The following is a 10,000-nucleotide window of genomic DNA, read 5'->3' as shown; positions in this document are numbered from 1 at the left end:
AATCCATATCAGCTTCAACCTTTGAGGAAGATCTTGAAGTGCAGAGATTAACACGAAAAAACAATCAACCAAATTAGAACTAATTCCACAGTGAAAAGGGAAATTGGACTTTATTCATCCAAAGAAAAATCACAAATGTAAATGTTAGATGTTATTTATTCAGCTAGCATAAGGTTCACCTCTAATGAATGAATCAGTTTGGCGTTAACCATAATAAAATTCAAGCAGGGCATCATCGCAGCAAAGTCATTACTATTATCATTATTACCATTACTATTATTATTATCATCATTACCATTATTACTATTATTATAATAACTATTATATATTTTTTGAGGGTTAGATAATTTTATGTAAAAAAAAAGTGAATAACTGGGAAAATAGAAAATTATCATTAACTATTTTTAATCCAAAATGAAAACAACAGACAAATATCCATCAAACGATTTTGAAGAGACATGACAAGAAGAGATGAATGAATAAATAAACAAATTGAAGAAATGAATATATAAATAAATTGATAGTTAATAAATTAATTAATAAGTTAATGGATAAATGAGTGAATAAATGGTTGAATGAATTGATAAATTAATGAAAAAGTGAATAAATGAATAAATGAACAAAATGATAAATGAATGAATAAATGAATAAATGAATGAACGTATAAACGAAAAAATAAATAAGTAAACTAATCAATAAATAGATAAATAAACAAGTAAACAAATAAACAAACATTAATACATGAATAATTAGATAAACAGGTGAATAAATGAATGAATAGACGGCACCCAATAGAACGTTAGACTAAGGGAAATATGATTAAATATTTAGCCATGGGACAGAAACGTCCACAAATCTCATCTGAGTATTACATGACAAAAATAAATAAGTAAATAAACAAATAAATAAATGAATGAATAAATAGATAAATGAATAAATAAATAAATAAATAAATAAATAAATAAATAGATAAAGAAAGAACATGTGATGACGAAATGGTTTAATGTCACAAAACCATCCTTATCGGAAGGCTAGGATGGTACCCCTCACAGACGACTTTGTAGCGTGGAATCTAATGAACCATACCCTTGGTTCAACTTCGCCGGTGGCAGGGCTCGACCCTCCATCCCTTCGACCTTCGCCGCAAGTAACGACGCCCTAACCCGTTCGGCCAGCGAGCTATCCCAAGATTTTGGTCAACAAGAAGAGCGAGACGAGGAGAGATCCCAGCAAGGATCGTTTTCTAGAACTTGTTATTCAATTAATACAGTGAATCACTTCAAGGACTTGTTTGTGGACGAAAACAAACAAGAGCGAAGGTCAACCTAAAGCCTCAATTAACCGAGATTCTCTTGATTTAGTCCTCGACCACCAAATCCGCCTGAGCAAAGTCAGCAATGTGAGCCTCTGTGTTGAAGATGTTCGGGGAGATAGATTGTATATTGCCGCCGTGCAATTGCATGAGGGAGTGCCGACGCAGCGTACAGACAATGCACGTAGCCACGCAATCAATGGTATCCAAACACAGGACCTTGGATGCCGTCAAAGAGGTTGTAATCCGGGGACATAATATGCAACCCTACAACAAAGCTCCCAGTGACGTCATAGAAACACCTGTCTTATGACGAAGTTGTGACATTACGTGTCGATTGAAATTCCAGGGGAAATTTTATGTATTACATTACTTGTCGAAAACGAAATACAGGGGAAAACTCTAGAGCTAAGCTATCAGTGGTGTCAAAGAAACACCTGCGTTATGACGATGCTGTGACATTACTTGTCGAAAAAAAAATGCAGGGGAAATTTTATGTATAATAAGGATTACATTTTTTTCTCTACCCCATGTGACGTCTCTTCCAAATAAAAAAATTGTTTATAAGTGAATAGATGAATATATAAATATATATATATATATATATATATATATATATATATATATATATATACATATACGTAAACAGACAAATAAATACGTAAAGTGATAACTAGTGAATAGATAAATAAATAGATAAATATACAAAATACAAGAATAATAAATAGATAAATTAATCAATTAATAAACAGATGAATAAATAAATAGATATATAGATAAATGAATGAATAAATGAATGAATAAATTAATAATTAGATAAACGAATAAATATAATATGAATAAATACCAAAATCGAACAAGTCCAAAAGCATGAAATCACTATTTCCTACCCCGACCCTATTACTTAGTAGCAGTGAAATCCCACACACACACACGCACACACACACACACACACACACACACACACACACACACACACACACACACACACACACACACACACACACACACACACACACACACACACACACACACATACACACACACACACACACACACACAGACACACACACACATACACACACACACACACACACACACACACACACACACACACACACACACACACACACACACACACACACACACACACACATAAAAAAAGAGTGAGACATATTAGTATACAAGGATTACAAAGTCCCACCCACCCTCCCCTCAAAGACACCGAGTTCCCCTTTACCTTTAACAGAAGACAACAAGGACCTGTTCTAGCCGACCTCGACATGGGAAGCCACTATGGTGCCAAGCCTCCCAAAATCTGTTGATGTTAGGGGACCAGGTGATGGTGGTGGTTTCAAAGGAACCCTTTGTTTGAAGAGGGAGGAGACACACAGGGAGGTAGGGAGGGAGGTAGGGAGGGAGGGAGGGAGGGAAGGAGGGAGGAAGGTAGATCAAGCAGGAGAAGGAGAACCTCAGATTTTTCTGTGAAGCTGAATAAAATCGTATGGCGTTAGCCAGAGGAAAAGCTTTCAACATTCCGATGCTCCCGGGAGTGGGGGGGGGGGGGTGAAGAGTCCTCAGCAGCTAAATGATGTTACTTGACGATAACAAAAATATACATAGAATTCACAATATAAACTCCGAAAAGTTTGTCAAGTTTAGTTTAACGTTCTGAAGGATTCAAGGGTTTGTCAAACACCGAACATAATATTACGGTGAACAGTAAGATTATTAATGTTGGTTATTTATGTTTATTTAATAGCCATATATTTACTTGTTTATCTACCCATCTGTTTATTCATTCATTTATCTACGAGTATGTATATATTTGTCTGTTTCCCCATTTATTTGATTGATTTACCAATATATCTATTCAGCTATTTATCTACGAGTGTCTAGTTATCTATCTATTCATATATTCATTTATGTACTTATTCATTTATCAATATCTTTATTCTATTATATATTTAGTTATTCATTTATTTATCTATTTACCAATATATTTATTCAGCTATTTATCCACGAGTATCTAGTTATCTATCTATTCATATATTCATCTATCTAATTATTCATTTATCAATATCTTTATTTTATTATATATTTACTTATTCACTTACTAATTTTTTTTATTTTTCTTTCTATCTATTTACTTATTCGTTTACCAATTTCTTTACTCTTTGGTCCTTCTGATTTTTTTACTTCTCCGATGTCTCACTTCTAACAAATCCACTTTTACTTTCATGTCTGCTCCAGTCAGAGTATTTCATTCATCCCCGTGACATCTTGGTAGTGAAGGAACTATGGTTTATCTCGGCTATTCCATCCTGTATCGCGTGACACATTTTCATCTATGTTGGCCGCTGCCTGACCGTTTCATTCGTGAGTCTCTATACCATCTTCTTCGGTAACGAGAATATCAATACCAGCGAACAATTACTTTTCTTTTTCTAAACAGGAGCCAGTAATAAGTCAATTACTTGATTGGGGAAGGTACTGAGAGAGAGATTGGAGGCCATTAAAATCAGGAATACAAAAGAAAAATTGAGACAACGAGGACGGGGGGGAAAGCGAGACAAAAGAACTGCTGTGGTTGAAGAGGAATTACGACAACAGGGCGTGATGGAGGCCGAAGGTAGACGGGGATTGATTGTAATTGGGGCTCAGGGTTGATCCCAAGGTCAGAAGCAGGTGGCGGACGGTTGAGGCCCGATTCTTGCCACAGATTTTACGCAAAGAGTAAGAGGAGAAGGAGGAGGAGGAGGAGGAGATAGGAGGAATAAGAGGAGGAGGGGGAAGGAGACGAGGAGATGAAGATGGAGTCGGAAGTAGTGGTGTGGGGTATAGGTAGAGATGGACGAGGAGGAGGAGGTAGAGATGGAGGGTAAGAAGCGGAGGTGGAGAAAGAGGAAAAGTTGAAAAATGAGGAGTTAGGGAGAATGTGGATGAGGACGAAAAAGAGGTGGTGAATGTGGAGGTGGAGGAAAAGAAGTTTGAGGTGTTGTAGGTGGAGTATGAGGTGGAGTTGGAAGTGGGGGTGGAAGAGGAGAAGGTAGAGATGGAGGAGGAAGAGGAGGTGGAGGTAGATAAAGAGGAGGGGTAGAAGGTGGAGGTGGAGGTAGATAAAGAGGAGGGGTAGAAGGTGGAGGTGGAGGTGGAGGCTGAAGTAGATGCGGAGGAGCAGGAGGATAAGGTGGAGGATGAGAAGGTGAAAGAGGAAGACGAGGACGAAGAGGTGATGAAGGTGGAGGAGGAGGAAATGATGGAGTTTGGAGTTGTGTAGGAGAGAGGAGAGAGGAGGAGTAGGAGGTGGAGGAGGAGGAGGAGGAGAAAGAGAAGATAAAGGAGGAAAAAGAGGAGGAAGATTAGGAGGAAGATGTGAATGAAAACGAGACGGAGAAAGACAAGAGGGGAAAAAAAAAGAGAAAGACGAATAGGAAGAGGAGGAGGAGGGCGTGATGAAAGATAAGAAGAAAGACAAGGAGGAATAGGAGAAGACAGAAAACGAAAAAGGAGAAGAAGAAGAAGAAAGAAGAAGAGGAGGAACGGAAGGAGGGGAGGAGGACGAGGAGGAGGAAGAGAAAAGAGGGACAAGAAGTAAAATGAAATGAAGCTGGAGAAAGATGACAAAGAGAAAGAAGATGTGTAGGAGGACGAGAAGAAAGAATACAGTGAAGAAGATGAGGAGAAACACGAGAACGAGAAGGAACAGAAGGAAACAGGAGGGAGGAGGAGAGGAAGCGAGCAGGGGAGAAGAGAAAGAAAGGAGGAGAGAGGAAGGAGGCAGGAGGAAGGAGGAGGAAGAGAGGAGGAGGAGGAGGAGGAGAAACAGGAGGTGGAGGAGGAGGAGAAGCAGAAGGAGGAGGAAAGAGTGAAGGAGGTGGAATAGATGGAGGAGAAGGTGGAGGAGGAGGAAGAGGAGTAGGAGGAAGAGGAGGAGGAGGAATAGATGGAGGAAGAGGAGGAGGAAGAGGAGTAAGAGGAGGAGGAGGAGGAGGAGGAGGAGGAAAAACAGGAGTAAGAAAAAGAGGAGGAGGAGGAGGAAAAAGAGGAGGAGGAAAAAGAGGAGGAGGAGGAGGAAAAAGAGGAGGAGGAGGAGGAGAGGAGGAGGACTGGAAATCAGGAGGTGGATTAGAACAGAGTGAGACGCAAGTATTTCTCACAAAAGTGACATCACTCGTTCTTATTAAGGCTCCACGTCTGACCTTACTCTCTCCCTCGTGTGTTTTCCATCACCACATGCATCTTTCTTTTCCTCCTCCTCCTCCTCCTCCTCCTCCTCCTCCTCCTCCTCTCCCTCCTCTTTCCCCCTCTTCCATCTTCTTTCATCTCCTCAACCCAATTGTCCCTTTCTTTCTCCATCCTCTCCTCAACCCTATGTCCTCCTTATACTCCTCGTTCTTCTCTCTTCAACCTTCTCTTCCTCTCCTAAACCCTATTATCCCTTTCCCTCCTGTTCTTTCAGTTTATCATCCTCCTCTTCTTTGTGATTCTTCTCCTCATCTTCCTTTTTTTTCCGCATCCTCTTCCGCCTTCTCCTCTTCCTCTGCCTCGACAGCATCTTTCTCCTCCTTTTTATCCCTCTCCTCTCCTCTACCTCTTTCTCAACCCCCTCTTCTTTCTGATTCTCCTCCTCTTCCTTTTTTCTCCGCCTCCTCCTCCTCTGCCTCCTCAGCCTCCTCAGCCTCTTTATCCTCTTCCCTTTTCTCTCTCCTCTCCTATCCTCTACCTCTTCCTCATTCTTCTCTTCTTCCTCTTTCTTCTCCTGCTCTTCTGCTTTCTCCTCTTCCTCTTCCTCTTCAGCTTCTTTATCCTCCTCCATTTTCTGTCTCTTCTCTTTTCTACCTCTTTCTCATCCTCCTCTATTTTGTCTTCCCCCATTTGAGTCTCCTCCTCTTTTTCCTTCACCATCCCATTCTTCCTCTTCTCTTACTCTTCCTCTTCCTCCTCTCTTTTCCAATTACCTCTTTCTTCTGTTAAGCTTCTCTCTCTTTCTCCTCCTCCCCATTTCACATTCCATAAAGATTCTTCTCCAATACTTTAAGAAATGTTTCAAGGACACAACACATGAGATATTTAGTCAATTCTTTAAAAAACTTATCTTTAGCCTTTTTCGTCCTCCTCGAGAAGAAGAGGTAAATATTGGCTAATATCGGCACGCAAGATCCCCCCCTGGTGTCCGGTAACCAAACTATCTGCCTCTTTTCTCCTGTTTTAACCCCCTTACCGTTACGGTGATAACTACGCATATTTTATTCTGATTAAGAAGTTTGGATCCTTTCTAATGAGACTGGATCCCTTTTAAAGGTGGTTGGATTTTTTTAAGATGATTCAGATTTTTTAAAGGGAATCCAACCCCATTAAAAAAAGGATTAAACCCCATTCAAAAAAATATAACCCCATTAAGAATTCTCTAATCCTATTTTTAGAGTCCAGTCCCATTCACGTTAACGTAAGACGATTTTATACAGCTAATGGGGGCGGATTCAGGGGAAGTTGTTTGATCTCCCCCTTAGATGAATGAAATGGTCTGTGTATAAGAACACCAAAGGGTCACAGCAAATAGTACGGGCCTAAGGTTCCTCTTTGTTCAATGAACGGTGTTCACTAAGGAAATGTTTAGGGTTTTGTATTCCACAGGGACGTGTTCAATGTTCACAGTCTTTGTGATCAACTATTCGAATACCACTGTTCAACTTACTGTGGCAAATTTGTTCCCGCATCTTGTGGCCACATACACAAAGAGAATTGTCCACCGCCATTCATTATAAAACACGTGAGGGGTGGTATCGGACCGAGAGGATTTAGAAATTTGTCCGACCATTTTACGTTCAATCTCCACAAAAGAAAAAATCGATATTTGACCCAATTTTGGTATTCCAGAACTGCGTTCGGCGTGCTCTGTCTCGCAGGAATGCAAAGCAATTAACTGCAATCAACTATTGCATATTCCTCGTGCACACTTGGTGTCTGGGAGCAAACAGGAGCTCGCACGCAGATGCATACATTAACAGAGAAGCACACACTGACACACACTATACGGTATCATCTCCAACTTTTCTATAATTAATGTGTATGACGATACTTGTACACAAGTGAACACACATACACAGACATAAACATGAACACGCGCATCCATACATGTATGCACCCAGGTACATAGACATGTTCATGATAACACAATATTCACATCTACATACAAGATTTATAATCATAGGTCATAACACACATACAAACACACACACACAATAAAAACGCATACACACACACAATATATATATACAATAAGCTTATGAATGAACATTGTCACGAAAAACAATAACATACATATGCATATACAGATTTATAGGGCAATATAAGTGCATCAATACATATATATATATATATATATATATATATATATATATATAGTATATATATATATATACATATATATATGTATTTATATATATATATATATATATAGATATACATACATATATATATACATATATATATATATATATTTATATATATATATATATATATATATATATGCACATAAATATATATACATATATATATATATATACATATGCACATAAATATATATATATACATATATATATATACATATATATATATAAATATATATATATATATATATATATATATATATATATATATACACATACATGAATACGTATATATATATATATATACATATATATACATATATACATATATATATACACATATATATATATACATACATGTATACATATATATATATAAATACATATATATATACATATATATATATATATGTATATATATATATATATACATATATGTACATATATATATATTTATATATACTTACACACGCATATATTTATATATATATATATATATATATATACATATATATATATATATATACATATATATATAAATAATTATGTATATATGAATGTTTATACATACACATATATATATATATATATATATATATGTATATATATATATTCATATACATATATATATATCATTAAATGAAATGGCAAGCTTATTATGACAAAGCTTTTTGTCAATCTTCTCTCTCTTTCGTAAGGAGACTTTGCCTTCCACAGGCAGGAGTCTGAGTAAATCGCCGTGTGCCATGATGTATAAATAGGCATAGCCGAAAGCCAAAACGCGTTTTCGCACCTCCTGGTGCTTCTTCAGTGGCAATTGAAGTAATGAAGATTCTATGAATATCAGCAACTTTTATATACGGAAGGTGGATGATGATTGGCTGGATTGCTGCGGGTTACGTACGGTCTGTTCTCCCATTGGCTGAGCGGTGCGTGACGTCATCAGTTTGCGCCCCAGCACTGTAATGGGCGGACCTCCTAACGCTGGGTAACGCTTGCAGGTCATGGGCTTGTACATTGAGATTTGGGGAAAGATCTTTTATGAACAGAGCCTCCAGGATAGGTAGTCTTCTCGGGTCTTGGTGTGTGGTTAAAATTTCAGTGTTGTTGACCAGGGTTTCCCTTCGTAAGATGGTGTGGTGAGTATCTTTGGAGTGACTCTTAGGAGCACCTGCTGTCAGATGGTATGACAGTCTACGTGACAGCTTCATGGTTGTCATACCAATATAGGATGAAGGTTGGGTTGCGCAGTCCCCAAGGTTACATGTATACCTTCCGTATATAAAAGTTGCTGATATTCATCAAATCTTCATTACTTCAATTGCCACTGAAGAAGCACCAGGAGGTGCGAAAACGCGTTTTGGCTTTCGGCTATGCCTATTTATACATCATGGCATACGGCGATTTACTCAGACTCCTGCCTATGGAAGGCAAAGTCTCCTTACGAGAGAGAGAAGATTGACAAAAAGCTTTGTCATAACAATCTTGCCATTTCATTTAATGAAATATGCTTGAGAGAGAATCTCCTGCCCAGTTATACGAAGAACATTCCTGGCAACAGGGCAGCCTGCAATGGCAGAAGAGGAAGGATCCACCCCTCCTCGGGAAACAAATTGGCATCAGAAACCCTTATCTTATTCATCCCTCGGGCAAAAAAAATGGCACCATAAACCTTTAACTTATTCACTGCTCACTTAGGAAACAGAGTGACATCACAAACCAATCGTGATTTAAGATTAAGGCAAAATCACTAACTGAAGAACAGAGAGTAGATTATGAACTGAAAATAATCACCAAATATTTCCAATCAATATGTATAAATATATATATATAAAAATACTAGATTATAGATAGATAATTGGCGTGCTTATTTTTGTGAACAGTGAATATGAATTTAGGAATAAAATATGGAATAATATTTCTTTAATTTAAAAGATCGAGATTGGTAAACAAATCCGTACCCTCAGCCTACGTCAAAGATTCGGGAATGAGAACAAACCAATTACTAGAGCCTTTGTGCCTAAGGGCGTTCACTAGGATGGAAACAAACTATAACTAGACAGCTAGATTCCCTATATCTAGTATGTTGAGTCACGGTGTTGTTATAGATTACAAAAGAGTAAATAAAAACAAAAAGAAATAGACTCTACACGGTAGCCTATTGTTTAGAAATATATTTTTGTGGTATGTATATGTTACGTTATACAAGCATACAATTGCGTGTTATTCCTATACTACGGGCCTTTACAGAACACAGCCACTTTGCAAAAATCCCGAAATTTTGTTGCAAAATACG

This window comes from Oratosquilla oratoria, chromosome 1 (genome assembly GCF_046742065.1).
Source record: "Oratosquilla oratoria isolate Oo_2021 chromosome 1, ASM4674206v1, whole genome shotgun sequence".
In the NCBI taxonomy this organism is placed as follows: domain Eukaryota; kingdom Metazoa; phylum Arthropoda; class Malacostraca; order Stomatopoda; family Squillidae; genus Oratosquilla; species Oratosquilla oratoria.
The sequence above is the reverse complement of the archived record's forward strand: the minus strand, read 5'-3'. Positions refer to the sequence as shown.